The sequence below is a fragment of the Gavialis gangeticus genome, unplaced genomic scaffold, assembly GCF_001723915.1.
Source record: "Gavialis gangeticus isolate Ggan-Ray unplaced genomic scaffold, GavGan_comp1, whole genome shotgun sequence".
NCBI classification, from domain to species: domain Eukaryota; kingdom Metazoa; phylum Chordata; order Crocodylia; family Gavialidae; genus Gavialis; species Gavialis gangeticus.
This window is the reverse complement of record NW_017729022.1, coordinates 1,872,031-1,888,551: the sequence shown is the minus strand read 5'-3', so window position 1 is coordinate 1,888,551 and position 16,521 is coordinate 1,872,031. Positions and strand designations below refer to the sequence as shown.

Genomic DNA, 16,521 nt, shown 5'->3' with positions numbered 1-16,521 from the left:
TCAGTGTGCCCCCATGCTGAACCCAGCACATGCCCAGAAGAGGCATTGTGTTAATTGGACCCAGCTTGCCCAATGTCTGTATAGGTTAGGCACTTTAGTGGGGCTTTTTGATGCTTTTATCTAATAGCCGATTGAATCAACATTAGATAAAAGCACCAAAAAGCCCCACTAAAGCACCTGACTTATACAGACGCTGCAGAGCTAGGTCGGGTTAACATGCTGCTGTTTCTGGTAAAGTGTTGGGGTGGGGGGGTTTTTCATATCCATCAACAGCCTAAGTGCATTTCTTAGAGGACGCTATAGTTTTAAGTTAGGGATACTTTAAGCACTTATATGACTTCTGAAAAGTCAACGTATTTGGGATTGACTTCAGACAAGAAATATTATTTAGGTCTTCCTTGAAATATTCACAGAAGTTTAGGGCTGGAAGGAACCTTGTAAGATTGAGTCCAGTCCCCCCTGTCTGGGCAGGAAAGACTGCTGGGGATAAATAACCTCAGCAAGGTGTGCGTCCAGTCTCCTTTTGAAGATCTCCATTCATGTTAGTTGAGGCAAGGATGTATTTTGCTATTTATTTAGGCCTCACTTTGTCAAAATACTTAAATACATGTTTAAGTCTATCCCTCTTCAAAGTACTTATGGATATATTTAAGTTCCTTCAGAGCCAATGGAACTTAAGCCCATTTTCAAAGTTTGGCATGCGCCGAAGTGCTTTCATCAATTAGGATTTCAGCTTAAAATCCACTCCATGCTTCTTAAACATAGATATTTGAGGTCTCTCCGAGTAGTGTTCTGCATAGTAAGTGAGATAAAATCCACCTAAACACAGGGCCAAGGCTCCACAGTGGCTGATCACTTTTCTTCACGCTGCTATTCCACAAGTAGCCATATATTCCCCATGTTAACTGTGCAAAGTTCTAGCACTACAGAATTCACATAAAAGCAAAACCTATCCTGACCTTCATGCCATCTAGGCTAGTGCAGAAATGCTACCAGTATTGTACAGTAACTTCCATTAGCTCTGTCAGTGGAACCCCTAAAGGACTCCTTTACATAGAATCATGGAAAAAGAATCATAGAATAATAGAAAAGTAGGGCTGAAAGGGTCATCCAGAGACAAACTAAAGAGAGTTTTGCACTGGCCTCCATACCATACTTAAATGAAGGTGATGACCTCTTAATCTTGCATAAAGCAATATTAGCTCAACATTCTTGAATGGAACATTCAAATGTATTTCTAGATTTAAAAAAATACATGGAAATTATAAGGAATTTATAGTTCATTAGATAAATCAGTATGTGCCATCCTTTAAAGTTTTCTGTCAAACTATAGGAAATTTAATCATTAAGTAGATATTATTACAAGGAACTTGACTGGGAGAATGATAGCTCTCTTTTGTTTACTGTGAATTTTGGGGTCATCAGCGCCAGGGAAAACTAAAACTCCTGTGGAGTATGATTACCTAAAGAAACACCACTTCCTACATTGTGCCATTCCCCTGCATGGTTTTCATGAATGAAAATCAAGTAAGCGTTGGCTAATGGTCAGTCAGAAATCAAGCTTGTTATAAGTGTTCTTCTTACACCGTTTTCTCTTGGCATGTATAAAGATCCTGACAATGTTGTTGTGGAATTACAGACACAGGAAAAGAATGCAAAGCTCCTCTGTTAAAAGATGTAGCCATTTCTGGAGCTATAGTTTTTCAGACCTGCCCATGGTCTCTAACGTGTGAGTTACAAAAGCCATTACTGTAGAACAAAAGTAGAACTGTTTGAGTTGAAGGGATCTGTGCCAGTTTTGGGAAACATGCTCCCAACTACTGCATTTCCATTAACTATTGAGTTAAAGGAACCTGTAGACCACTGACACGTTTGTTTAGGTTCAGTGGGGGACTTAGATTTCCAAAAATTAACTAAAATACATAAAATATAAAAGAAAATGCTATGTTAGAAGAAAATGAAGGTTGTAAAGTCAAATGCTTAAAACATTAGAAATGACAGAATTGCCTCCCTGTACAAAACAATTAAAGTTGGAGTGAAAATTCAAAGTATTATTAATAAAGTTTATGAGTTTGAAAGTGAAGTATGAATTAGACACAATATGATTGAAAACAAGTTAATTCTCCACTGGCATACCAGATGATTCACATTATCTTGTGTCAGTAATGTTACAGTCATTTTAGGCTTGCAGGAGCTAATAGAAATCCCTCTTTTTAGTATTTGTAACTTTGGCAACAATTTAAAATTTCATTTTGAGTTTTTATTTAACTATTATATTAGCAATTATTTCTGTGCAAGTTGAAAACAAAAGCCTCATCATGTATGCTCAACTAGAGAAATTCACACATGCTGGTTAAAGCACTGGCACTGAAACACTCAGTCCATGGGATTAGAGGACTAAACAATAAAGTAAGTATCCTTATGTTCTGCCATTATCCCCCAAAGACGACTCCTGCTTTAGAACCAAGTTCAAAATGAATTCTTACATACATGAGTAGTCCCTTTAATTGATTTGGGCTATTGAATTCAGTAGGATTATTCATGTGCATAAAATTATTAACTTTTAAATGTTAGTAGAATTTGGGTCTATCTGTTTAGATCAGTAGTTCTCAACCTTGTTAGAATAAAAGTACCCCTTGGAAAATGCCAGGTCTTAGCTTTCACTCATATTTTGCCTATAGGGAAAAAATGACTATAGCAATTCTGTTGCAAAGAACTCAAAAAATGACAACAGGTCAGACTGTGTTGATCACTATGGATTCATATTTGAAATCTCTGACTATATCCTGAGAATCATGTGTAGGTGTTTGCACACCTAAAAGTGATTACATTGCACGGCACCCTTAAAAGGATCTCATAGCATGCAAAGGTGCCACAGCACCCTTGTTCAGAATCATTGGTTTACAGTATATAAACATATTATTTTTTCACTTTTTAAAAAATAATTATGAAAAAGAAATGTAAATGATTTAACTGTGAAGAAGACATTTTTCAAAGCACCTTAATTATTTTGGGGCTAAATAAGGACATATTGATATAAAAGTCCAAAAACCCAAAATTTAAGTGCTACTGACATCTGCAAAAGTCCATTCCACTGCTGCCTTCCCCTGTTGGTACTGAGTTTCTGCTGCTGAAGAATCCTCCAGTGGGAAAACACAAAACTGCCTTGGTCTTATATGGAACTCTAGCTCATACCTAAGTTCCTGTGAGGTTCTCAAACAATATTGACTGAGCTATTATAACTCTGAATAAATCCAGTTGTTTTTATCAGAGCAAATCCATCTGATTTGGAACCTTACACAAGACAGAGCTGGTCAGTCTAGCAATCCCGCTAGGTATCAGCTGGATATTAGGGCTGTGCAAAGCTTCAGTAGCCAATTCAATTCAGAGGAGATTCAACCCAATTCAGAGACTGAAATCTCTGAATCTGAATTGAATCGAGAGATCAACTAAAAGCTCCAAATTGATTTGAAGCATCCAAATAGAATTGGAAAAAGTTTTGGAAAAGATTTTGCTGATTCAGAGATTCGGCCATAGACTAAACAGGCAGATGACAGTTGCCTCCAGCTGGGAAGTCTGTTGGGGTTGGGGGAGGAGGAAGGGAATGGGCGTGGGGGAGGGAGGGATTGGGGCTGGGACAAGCTGCCCAGTCAGGCTGAGGGGTGCATTACTCAGGGAGGGGAGGCAGGGGTCACAGGATGAGGGTGCAGCAGTGCTGAGAGTGGGGACTCTGCCCTGCTGCCAACTGCCTAGCTAGCGCCGGGGGGGGGTAGGATGTGGGTGCAGCTCATTACAGGTGGAAGGGGGCAAGGGGCAGCAGGGCATAGCCCCTGCTCCCAGTGCTGCTGCACCCACATTCTGCACACCCCCCTGCTGGCTGGCAAGTGACAGCAGGCAAGAGCCCCTGCTCCCAACACTGATGTGGGTGCAGCAGCACTGGGAGTGGGGGCTATATCCTGCCCCCATCCAGAGTGAGGCACACCTGCATTGTTCACCCCCCTCCCCACCAGCTAGGCAAGTGGCAGCAGTGCATAGCCCCCACAGCTTCCCCTGCCAGGGCAGAAGCAGTCACAGCCAGAGGAGCTGCAAGAGAAGCCCCCATGACTGCCCTGCCCGGACCCATCCCCCACCCAGCCCAGCTTCTTGGCACTTAAAAAAAAAAAGGAAAAGCCGCCCCGCACTCACCAGCCCCTTTAGCGGCAACTAGGGGCCTCTGAGGACACATGGTAGAGCCCTCCTGTGCAGTGCAAGGCAGCGAGAATCGCCCTGCCCCGCTTGGTACCCACATAGCATCTGCCCTATGGTGCAGGTGCAGCGCAACTCAGCAGGGCCTGTGCACTGTCTGGGAGCTGAGGCAGCTCCACGTGTCAGCCAGAGCCTGGCACTGCTCAGCGACAGCAGTCCCAGCTCCCAGGCAGCATGCAGTGCCCTGCTGAGCCACACTGCACCCATACCATGGGGTAGCTGCCACACCTGCCTATCCCTAGCCAATCCAAATTACTGAATGTCTCCTAATCAGTGCTGAATCTTCTGAAGCTGATTCAGCCAAATCAATTCAGGAAAGTGACCCGTATCTCTGAATCGAATCACTGTCCTGCAAATTGACCGGATCCAAATCAAATACTTCCCTATTCACACAGGCCTACTGGGTATTCTAGCATCATTCTGCCTCAATATCTCCAGATGTTCCATGTCTGACTTCATGGGAGTAAGGACTTGCAAGGTGACTGTCCTACGTGCCAGGAAAGTACCCTGACCTCTTGAGACCATCTCCCCAATCTGGTCCAAAGAATATTTAATTATTTATACAAAGTGGAGAGGAGAGATTGAGGCTCACTTAAGAACTGTTTGGAACAGTGGTGCTCCATCTTCTGGCACAACTTCTGGCCCCATGGCCCAGGTGAGTGGCATGGAGCTGAGGAATAAAGCATAAATTCTATCAGGGAACTTTTATATTCCCCATCCATTTTCACATTCTTTTAGATTTCCCAGTCCTGAATATATATCTGTGCTGAATCACTTCCCTTGACCTACTGGCAACACACCTACCAATGCAGCCCATAATATCGTTAGCCTTCTTGGCAGCAAGGACACACTGCTGGCTCATATCTATCTTATTGTCCACAGGTCCTTTTCTGCAGAGCTGCTGCCCAGACAGTCAGCCCCCAGCATGTACTGGTGCATGGGATTCTTCTGTCCTAGGTGCAGGAATTCGCACTTGTCCTTGTTGAACCTTATGAGATTTCTTTTGGCCCAATCCTCCAATTTGTGTAGGTCACTGAATCCTAGCCCCACCCTCCAGCATATCTACTACCCCCACCCACAGGCCTCAATTCATGAGTCCTGAATCCTGGAGGCATCAAATCCCAATGTAAATCCAAATCCAAACTTCAGGATTCAAGCCAAACCAAATACACCACCCAGATACTCTACACATTGGAAAAGATATCTAAATTCAAGTCTGAACAGACTCAAAATGCTCCTAATCCTATTTATTTCTAATTTTTATCCCATTAACCGTTATGAGTATTAGTCAGTTATGAGTACAAACTTAACTGTCTTCAGGAGTTGTGCATAAATAACCAAAACTCTTCATTATTTCTTTCTAATTTAAGCAGAGATCTTGATGCTGTTGTAAATCTGTGGTAAAGTTGTGCAATATTTTTCCCCAGAGGAACTTTAAATTCAGCCTAATTTTACTTTCATTTTTAATACCTTGCGCAATGTCACAATTAGGGCTTCTTTTTAAAAAAAATCCATAAGTTTATTTCTATGTTTGCTGATGGTATTTTTCAGTTGAAAAACCATTTCTATGTTTACAGGCATAAGAGAAAGAACATATTTGCTAGATGTGTTCAAGTCATGAGCAATGTTTTCAAATACCCCAATAAATAACAATGTTTATACTTATTAGCTGGTTGAACGGACATCAATCTTGGGCAAAAATGATGGAGAAGTTAAATTCAATTAATAAATAATGAAAGGTTAAGAATATAATTAAATGCCAGTCTACACTGTGTTATGGAAAATAGGTCTTGTCAAACAAATCTAATTACACTCTTTAATAAGTCTGCTATTTTGGTTGATAAAGTTAACTATGTAGCTATATCTAGATATTTAAGTTAACTCAAAGGTTTACTCCTAAGGGTCATTTGGGGTGGTCAATTCACACCAGTTTCTGTAGCTAACGTCACACAAAGGAATGATGCAGTTAACATCACATCCAGCTGACTTTGACACTCCAGCATGAATGACTAGGTACCCATTTACAGCCGGATCAAGTGGAGAGTCATTTTTGCCATGAATCCAGAGGAAGGCTTGAACTTACCTAAAGTGCTCTGCCTGCATGCCCCTATCTAACTTAGCCTCATGTAACATTTTACTTAAAAATGTCACTAGACCAGTAAAGCACACATTAATCATATTAATACCTAACAGATCTAAAAAACAATTTTCAATGAGAAATCAAACGGAGTATCAATAGGACCCTATTGGGTCCTATGCTATTTAGTGTTAAACTCAGTATCGACAAGCCATTAATCATAAGCATCTAGTGTGATGCAACAAAAAGGGCTATGATCTTTGAATTCATAAACAAGGACATAATGAGTTAAGTAGGGTATACTAATTTTACTTCTGAATACAGCATGGCTGAGAAAAATACAGCACACCAGGCACTTATACACATGCAATTACAGCACATCAAATCAGACTCAATTAATCAAGTCAGCTGGAGAGTGGCAATTACTATGCTCCAGCAGACTCCCACATCACATATAATCAGCATCCCCACACTGAAAAATGGCCATGGGGACACTTTAACTAGAGCTCGTTGAATGAGTTAAAGCGTTCCTGTGGCCATATTTTCAATGCAGGGATGCTGATACATATGACAGTCCGGGAGCTTTAAATTAGAGTGGCTCTCAGAACCGCTTTAATTAAAATACCTGCCTCACTGCCTCCTGAAGCACATGTATAAAACTCCCACACTTCTGATGTCCATATTTTAAGAAAGCTGATGCAAAATTGGAGAGAGTGAAAAAAAGAGGCAAAAATAATTTTGGGACTAGAGAAAATGCCTTATAGTGAGAAACATAATTATCTCAATTATGTTTAACTTAGCAAGAAAAAGATTGAGACATGATGATTATAATGCATAAGCATCTCCCTGGGGAAAATACTGGGTATGAAAGCACTCTTTAATTCATCAGAAAAGAGGCATAGGAAGAACCACTACTCAGAAGCTGAAACCAGACAAATTAACATTTGAAACAATCAACAACACTGAAACAAGTTACCAGGGAAAGAGGCCCATTTCTGGTTGTCATATTCAAATCAAGAGTGCACAGCTGTCTCAAAGATTTGCTTTAGCCAAATTCAAATTATGCTTTTGTTGAGCACACAGGCATAGCTGGGTGAAACATAATGGTGTGTGATGCACAGGAAATCAGACAAAATGATTTTACAACCTTTCCTTTGAGGAAAACTAATTTTGAATTTTCAGCAAACTAATGTTAAGACTAGAAAAGTCCATTACAAAATCATCAGCATGATGATGATGGCAACCGACTGTGCAAAACAGCTTTTAACTGATGCTGATTGCACAGTAGCATCTCGTCACACTTCCTATCACGTGATGCTACAGCACATTCAGTGTCTCATATAGATGCGCCCAGGATGAAATTAAGTTTCTGGGTAGTAGACACCCAGTGGACTTCATTAAGGTTGTCCACTTGTGACAGAAACTAATTTCTGCCAGTATTTATATATACAAAATTCTTCACACAGATGTGATCACATTAGTTGTGAATACAACACTTCAGAGTAACTGTTGTTATTATAAGGTTTTATGTGGTTTTTCAATTGTAGTATGAGAAAGTAAGTTCCTAATTAGAACTTCTTTGTTACTGAAATGTTTTCTAAGTACCCAAAGATACTGCAATTCCATTTTAAAATAACAAACACAGCAGAAAGATGGACTATTATAACATTTGTTCAGTTAGTTCTTCAACTTCCTTTAAAAACATTAGTGTATCTTGTGATGAAATAGCCTTTCCTAACTTCTAGCAGCACTGAACAAAAATTGCTTATTTGTCCTGATCATTTTATTAAACTTGTTAAGTTTTATTAGAAACAGCATGTGTTTGTCAAGCTGTTTCATGCTGGAAATAAATTTCAATTAAAGCTAACAACAGAGTATTTTTATTCCATCAAAAATTATCACCAAATAACATTGCTGTTCATTTTAATGTTTGGTGTCTAGATGTATATGTAACTATGTCAATTAATTATATAAGCTAAACAGTGTAATTATTTTTTTATGTGAAATTGCATTGATTGAAACTTTGATCTAGTTAGATGGAGACCTTCTTTGTTAATATGCATGAAGAGAGATTACAAAGGAAAAGACATCCAGTCTGGCGATTCACAACTATGTTTAGTTGATGCCATATAATAGCTTTAAAGTTTAAAAAAAAAATTTCATGTGACTCTAATGCACTATTTTTCATCCAGTTTAACCTTTTGACATCATAGTCATCAAGAAGTTGTGAATGTTCTTTCAAGGACAAAAAGACTAAAGAAGCAACATTTTTAGTTCTTTTACAAAGACCTTGTCTTCAGCTATCATTATGGCCTTCTCTATTTTGGTATCTCAATATCCTAAAATAGCTGGTAGTTATATATTGGGAGAGCAGGGGGAAATGCATATCTCTATCATGGCTGTTAGCCCATACAAAAATGCTATATGATTTTAGGCATATATTTGTTATTGTAGCTCAGTAGCAACTAAAATAATAAATCCTTACATTAATTTTATTATGTACGTTCTTATGAGAAGTGTATAGGGTATTTGTGTTGATCTCAAACACAATAGAAAATGTAAGATTTAATGTTTAAATAATTACAATACCCAGGGAACACTTTTTTAACTAAAAAACAGATAATTGTGTAATACAAAGCTGCTGATGAGGATTGAACCAAGAGTTTGAAATATCAGATTGAGTTATATTGTGGTTATAATAATCAGGTGTTTATTTCTATCATAGGAGAAATACAGTTAAATATATTAAGTCTTATTGAAACCAATGCTTTCTTAAATAGGGATTGAGTTAAATACACAAAGTTCTTTCCTGAATCAGGATCTTAAGCTACAGTATTTTCTTCTAACCACCTATTTCCTAGATGTTCATATTTTGACCTTGTCCTCTTCCTACTGGACTCAAAGAGAGTTTGGGGGAGAAACCTTTTAAGTAGTACATTTTCAACAATAAAATTCTTAGAAATCTAATTGAAAACAAACTAACAAGATTTTCCAGACTGGTTAACAAACTTATGAAGCAAATTCTGCTTTATAAATAACATCAGTTCCAGGGTTTGTCCAACTGGCTAAACACACCCAGAAATGTCTTTTGGTCTGCCTGAATAAAACCTGAAAATAAAGAGGACGAACAGGTTGCGAGTCCTGCAAACTTCTGTGGGAGTGGCTTTACTTCCCAAGCAGAGTAACTCAGATACTAAGAATGCATCTACCAGGACTCACTGCACTCCAACCATCTTGCAAGATAAGGACAGAGTAGGATGCAATAATCACTGCAGAATTTTTTTACAATGAAATTATTTTCAGTTTTGTGAAATTCAAGTTAGCTGACAGAGAACTGGAATAAGTTCAAGCAGACACAGCTGGAGCTAAAGGAGTAAGTGGTTTAGCAAACTGGCAGTTGAAATGAAGTAGAGAAGGGGCACTTCAATGACAAAAGACCATTCAAATGATAGTGTTACATCAGGAAGATTTCTAAGAGATGAAAACAAATGCATACGTAGAATATCTGCTGTCTCATATGTACTATCTCATAGCTCAGGAAGGCAAGGAGACTTCTTGCTCTCAAAAGGGCTTTATTGCAATCACACAAGATGGCTGACAACTTCCTGTCAATGCAATCATGTCAGCCCTCAGGAAAGGAGTTAACCCTTACTACTACATCATGGACAGAAAGTCTTTACATACTGGTAATACACATAAGTATAACTCTTAGAGGCAACATTTTAGAGGTGGCTATTTCCTTACAAGTTATTTTTAAGATGTATGGGCAACAAATGACAGCATTCCCCCATGTTTATGTTTGTTAACATTCATGCAGCCTTGGTTGAACTCATTCCTTTCCTTCCTCTATTTTTGGTGTTAACATCATTGTTCACACAAAAAGATCAGGACTATACAACAACAGGGGTGTCATCAAAGCATATAGTCGCAATTGCACTGACATACTGTTGAGACTTTGAGCTCCTTAATTGAACCCATGTAGTCAGGATATACATGCGTCTTATGGCTCCTTTGCCAAAGCCATCTGATTCTGGCTTTTGGGAAAGAAGCCCTAAGGCTTTAAGGCCAGCTTGTCACATTTTAAAATGTAAGTTTCTGTTACTGTGCAGTCCTTTTTGTTGTTTGAAAATAAATCCTTCAGTCAAAAGGACTTACAAATGTAAAAACATTGAGTCTAAAGGTATGTGGAGAAATTGCATTTAGATCAACCTAACTATAGTTAAGTCAATCTAAGTGTCAATCTCTACAGATATTTGAGGAGGTTAGATCAGGTAAAAAAAAAATATTCAGCCTGATCTACCTTAGTTCATCTGTGGAAGTGAATTGGGATTGGGTTAATGTGATCTACTGATTGTCTCTACATGTTCAGAGTACAGCCCTGGGGCTGAGAAAGCCCAGCTACTTACCCCAAACCCAGGGATGCCCTATTCCTACCTCCCACCACACTTTGACCAGACTATTTTTAGCCCCCTGATCCTCCAACCCCCAGATGGACAACCCTACCCAGGGCTGTCCCGGGGGGGGGTGTGAATTGGGGTGACCACCTTCGGCGGAGCAGCCATGACCCCTCCTGCAGGGCCCGCCTAGTGCTTCACATCTGGCTGCTTGCCACCCCTCCCACCACTGGCTTCACATCCAGCTGCTCACCACCTCCCTCCCCCCACCCAGCCGCCACCACCGGCTTCTTCATATCCAGGGCACATGGGATCGGGGTGGGGGTGAGCTACTGCCCCAGGCTTGCCCCCACACAGGCTGATTTGTCCCGGGTCCCACACCCTGCTAGGGTAGTCTCTGACCCTACCTATGGACCTACCAATCTCCCCCACACAAACCCACCAGCCCCCCACCCCAATCCTGCCAACCTTCCCATACACCCACTAGCCCACCCCCATCCCACCTGCCTCTGCACCCACCCCAAGCTACTTAGATTTGGGTTCCCAAGCACAGCTCCCAGCACTGCCAAATGTCTGTGCAAGTGGGATCCAACCTATAAGCACAGGGCTTAAAGTAAGCCATGTGATCATAGAATGGGTCCCACAAATGTAAGTTTAAAAAAATTCAGGCTACTGGAGTAATTTTTACAAAGCTTATCTTTGATTTACATTAAAGATTGGAACTCAAATATAAAAAAGGAGCAAGACCAAATGGTACAATTAATAGGGTGATGCAAGCACACCAAGGTATCACAGTCAAATTATGGAACAAATTTAGAAGTCCTTAATCACAATGAACAGTGGCTTGTAAGGCACCTTATTGCTGATATTATTAAAGGGACTGACAACTGTGTTCCTTACAACTGCTGAGTGGAGAGGAACCAGACACAGCTGTCTGTAGAAAGGAAAAGCCAGATTTTGATACCGTAACTCACTTAATATCATTCATTTCCATGAATTGTCCCAATAGTGTCAAGGTGCCACTAACTGAAGTATAGGTAGCAAACTCTTCATGAAACCTTAAGATTTTACTACCCATATTAGGTATTTTTTGAACATGAAAAAAAATTATTATCTGGTTTTAATTAAGTTCATTCAACTGAGACCTGTAACTACTTCATTTTGCTAGGTTATCACAATAAAAACAAAATAGCTGTATTAAAAAATATCCTTATTTGACTACTGCAGCAATTGCAAAGCTGCAACATAAAATACCAGAAGTAAGGTAAGTGTTTTATTCACAGATCTAGAATATTATAACAAAAAAAATCACACAACAAAAAATGTCTGTTGTAAAAACTAGAATTCAGAGAACTTTGTAGACAACATGGGAAATGTGAAAGGGTGGTTTTTGCATTCATACTTATTTATTGTTAAAACAAGATGAGCAACTAATCGACACCTGATCAAATCATGCAAGAAAGAATTGCATTATGGAAACTTACACTTTTGGACATTATGAGTGAAACAGAAATTAATTTGTGGGAGAAGCTTCAGAGAGAATTATGAGAATGTGTGTACTGGTTCTTTAAATTAATATCAGAAAGTCAGTGGGGAGGGGGTCTGGAAAAAAGTTAAAAGAAAAAAACACTATGCAGTGGAGCAGAGAGAGAAAGTTGCTTTTGCAGAACAGTGTTTTCCTTAGTCTAATAAAATCCCTTGTTCAATGTTTAAAAAAAAAGGACTCAATACTGAATTCTTCATCGTTTTTCATGTGACAGATAGTCAGGCTTTTTCACACAAATCTTTTAAACTTTGGGAGCTGCAAAAAACAAAACCAAAAAAACCCAAGACAAACCAAGATGTTAGCTCAAGGGACCATGGGTAAGCAGCGAAAAGAAGCATCAGTTCTTACTTTGGTCATATCTTTCTTTGGGGTAACTCAAAGAGCAATGAGTCTATTGTTTGAGATGCAAGGGAGATAATATTGTCTGCTATTCTATTCAGTCACTTTCAGCAGGCCAAATCCAAGATGTTGAAAAGAGATTAATTTCCTCATGGTGTTCAAGAAAAGTAGTGACAGAAATATTACTCTGGATCTTACTGTGTTCAAGTTTGTGTTTCCTTACAACCTTTCCTTCTTTTCTCTTAATATCAGTAGCCAAGATTGCCTTCTCAGTCCAAGTTATCAGCAAGAACAACTTTAGTTGCAAGAAACTATCTGTATTTCTGTGTGCCAGGAAGAGACTACAGGAGAAAAGCAGGGCGTAATAGGCTTGACTCTAATTTCATTTACTCTGGTATAAATGAGGAATTATCCTTAGTGAAGTCAGATGAAGAATCTCATCTAGTGGTGTAATGCAAAATTTTTCACATATGAGAATTCATAAGGAATTGCACAAAACTCTGGAACCTGTTTGTGAAAACGTATATGTAACATAGTTGAATGTTTAGCTTGCTAAAGAATTGGTTTGCAATATCACCACCAGATGGTGGTATTATTTATTATTGACCTCTGTGTGTACTGTCTTCCTGAACCAAGAAAAAGAAGAAACTAAATTATAACTTTGTGCACTACCTTTAAAACAACACAATTCCTACATATTTATTACTGAATACTATATCATTATAAACACAGATTAGGTGTAATGAAGTTCTGATACCATCACATGATAGATGGTCATGACTATGTTGTGCTTCATTTTTTAATGACATATACAACATGATCATGAATATTTTTAGCTTCTGTAAACAAAAAAGACTTCAAAAGTAACGGAAGACTCCCAAGCAAATATGATGGTCTCATGGGAATGTGAGAACTTGTCCTTTTGAAATGGAAGTTGTTTTGGGGCAGATATAGGCTGTCCTGCATGTTTATACTGCACCTACCACAAGGGAGACATTCACTGTCATTATGTATATGGTTGTTAGTAGAACAAAATATAAAACAACCACCACCATCACCAGTTTTCAACACTGTCAAATGATAGTGCTGAGTTGACTGTTCCTTAGCAAGGAAATTGGCTGTTTGATCAAGAATCCTTAACAGCAGCAGTAAGGATTGTTGGTGATACATCTCAAAATTGATCTTTCCTTACATAAATATCCAAACCAATACAATACAATACAAAATGTTTTTAGCCTGCCTTCAGCATGTTGCATTCTTGGATTCTACTTTCTTTTACTAATCCATAGAAAGTATTGTAAAGGATTATGGGCAAAGTAAGCATCTTGCAGCCAAATCCTGAGCTGGTGTTAATTGGCAGTGTACCCATGAGATGAGTAGAGCTACAACAGTTTACATCAACTCAGGATCTGGTCCATGAAGTGCGGCTTCACAGTACAGGAGCAAACTGGAATAGCTAATATAGATAAGTGATATTTCCATCAAAATACTAGTGGACAACCACAGGTACTAGGATGGAGCAGAAAAAGAAAATAGCATATAATAATTATGAGCAGTCAACAGGCAAATGTAACAGTTGCTAAACAGTTTCTACTCCCAGTGTTTTATGGCTATGAATGACAAAGATGTGGCCTCTATTCTCTCCAGCATATTTCTGATACCTTACTGAAGTTCTAAATGTTACTGGAATAAAATTATTCTCTTGATCACTCAACTTTTCTCATTAGCTCATGCAACACATTTATTTACTATTAAGTATCATTGTTTCATAATATAGAAATAAAATTGAGTCCTTAGATTCTTCTTTGTGTGTTATTAACATTATTCATTGAGTGTTACACAAAATTGTGTTGATTTTTTCTTGGCATTACAATTCTAGAGCATCATATTTATACTGTGGATACATGAAAAGTAGCATTCGAGTGAAGGAGCTAAGTAACCCTTAATTTGACCATTTCTGAAATTGGTTTGTCTTATTACTTGTTAATGCCTCCAGTCAAATAAAGACCTTCAACACTAATAAAAGTACCCACTGTGGGAGCAGAAGTTGCAAGTTAAACTTACATAACCTGCTGCTTCATAAGAGTTCGTTCATTGTGTGTGCATCTGTCCTGAAGTTGTACTTTTCTGGTCAGAATCTGGAAAAAGGTAGCATTCATACTTATGCCAATCTGAATATCCTATATTTAAGTGCATTTAAGTGACTGGGAGCTCAGAATGTAGAAAGAAAAATTTTGGTGCTGGAACTGTAAACACCACAAAACTCATTTTTGCTATATTCTACTTTTACTAGAAATCCCACTAGAATAGTATAAATCAGTACTCTTCACAGTAAACTAAACAAATTATTTTGACATGCAACATATATTTTGACAAATCTTAATTGATTACATGTCCAATTTAGTGGCCATTCAATTAGCTAAGAAAAAAATATATCTTTTAGAATCTTCCTAATGTGCAACACATCAAACTTTCAGTTCCGTCTCCAATGCAAATAAACCATTTGAAAACAAAACTATCTTTTTTAGCTTACTGAGTTCCACAAGCATCATAAAACAGATTTAAAAGGCAAACTGACCTCAAAATAGCATTTGGTTTTGTGATTTTACTTCAAATCATTTATGTCCAGAGCTGGGCATGATGTACATTTACTTACATGAATATACTCTGTACAGAGGACAATGGTGTGAGGAAGCACAACTCCACAACAGTAAGGAACTGCAGGACTGGGTGCTATTATTAGCATATGGACACATTTCCCTATCAATCTCAAAGGTAGTTTTCTTGATTGTCAATTTACAATTCACCAGCTTTCAGTCATTATATCTACTTATATAAGAATATTTCAATCAGCCAAAAAGGAAATAAAAATACCAATCCCACTGCCTTTAAGCAGATGAAACTCCCATTTAATTTTAAGAGTAATTTTATGTCAATAAGGAATTAAGTATTATTATGCATAACTTATTATTAGGCATATTAATTCTAAGGCATACAGAACAGTATAAGGCAACTTACTACATCTTACAAATACAGTAGTCCTGATGGGAAAAAACCTTGTACAAGCTATAAATGTAGAATTGCACAGAAAATAATTTCCAGTTATTTACCTCAGTGAAAAGGGCTTGTTTCTAAATATAATTAAAGAAAAAAGCAGACAGATCCAGCTTTAAAAAAAAAGGAAACTACATATGAAATCATGCATAGGCTCTTTCTAGAGTAATATAACTTAACTGTTATGAGGTAAAACAAACGTTTAAAATTAAATCGTCATGAAAAAAGAAACACACTGTTAATAGGTCTGTGGATACTTATGCCTTTGGTCTGACTTCTATTTTACTTTTTAGTCGTTATATCTGGTGTGACAATAAAGGAATGTCACAAGTTGTCACAGCAAACAAAGAATTCAGTGTAAAACAGGGTAAAATTGCTGAATGAGTTAGCAGCAGTATTAGTAAGCCACAGTATGGAAAAAAATGCAGTATGTATCCTTTTCGATCCAATTTAATAGCAGATAAACTGTGATTAAGTTAAACATGCAATATAGAGCAAGAATTGATTAGGTTGCTTTTCATCACTATGGTAAAGTGCAGAAATATTGACTTGCCAGCTTAGTTACCTACCAGTAGTGACTGGATTTCTATCAGTTTTATCACCTCTACAAAGCAGCACCAACTCTCACATTCCAGTTACCGGAACACAAGCAGCTTACTAGGGAGAAGAGAAGACCATAAAGTAGCTGATCATAAATAATGTATAGTATGTTTTGTGCAAATCCAGTTAGTTGACGGAAGAGAAAAGAGAAGTGGTGCATTAGGGTATTTCCTGAATACTAGCTGGAATTTCAGTTAAAAAGAAGAAATGAAACAGCACTTTTAAGGGAAAAAAGCCTATCTGTGTCTTTAGTGTATTATTAACTG

The 16,521-nt window shown here is 38.2% G+C and overlaps 1 protein-coding gene across 1 annotated transcript in view; it reads right to left on the bottom strand.

Moving 5' to 3' along the window:
- TFEC (transcription factor EC) overlaps positions 1 to 16,316 on the bottom strand; it is a 97,942-nt gene extending 81,626 nt beyond the window's left edge. Inside the window, exon 1 of the mRNA XM_019514542.1 lies at positions 16,225 to 16,316. The gene's annotated coding sequence lies outside the window, so the exon portion shown is untranslated. The remainder of the gene's footprint in view (positions 1 to 16,224) is intronic.
- Between the last annotated feature and the right edge of the window lie 205 nt (positions 16,317 to 16,521).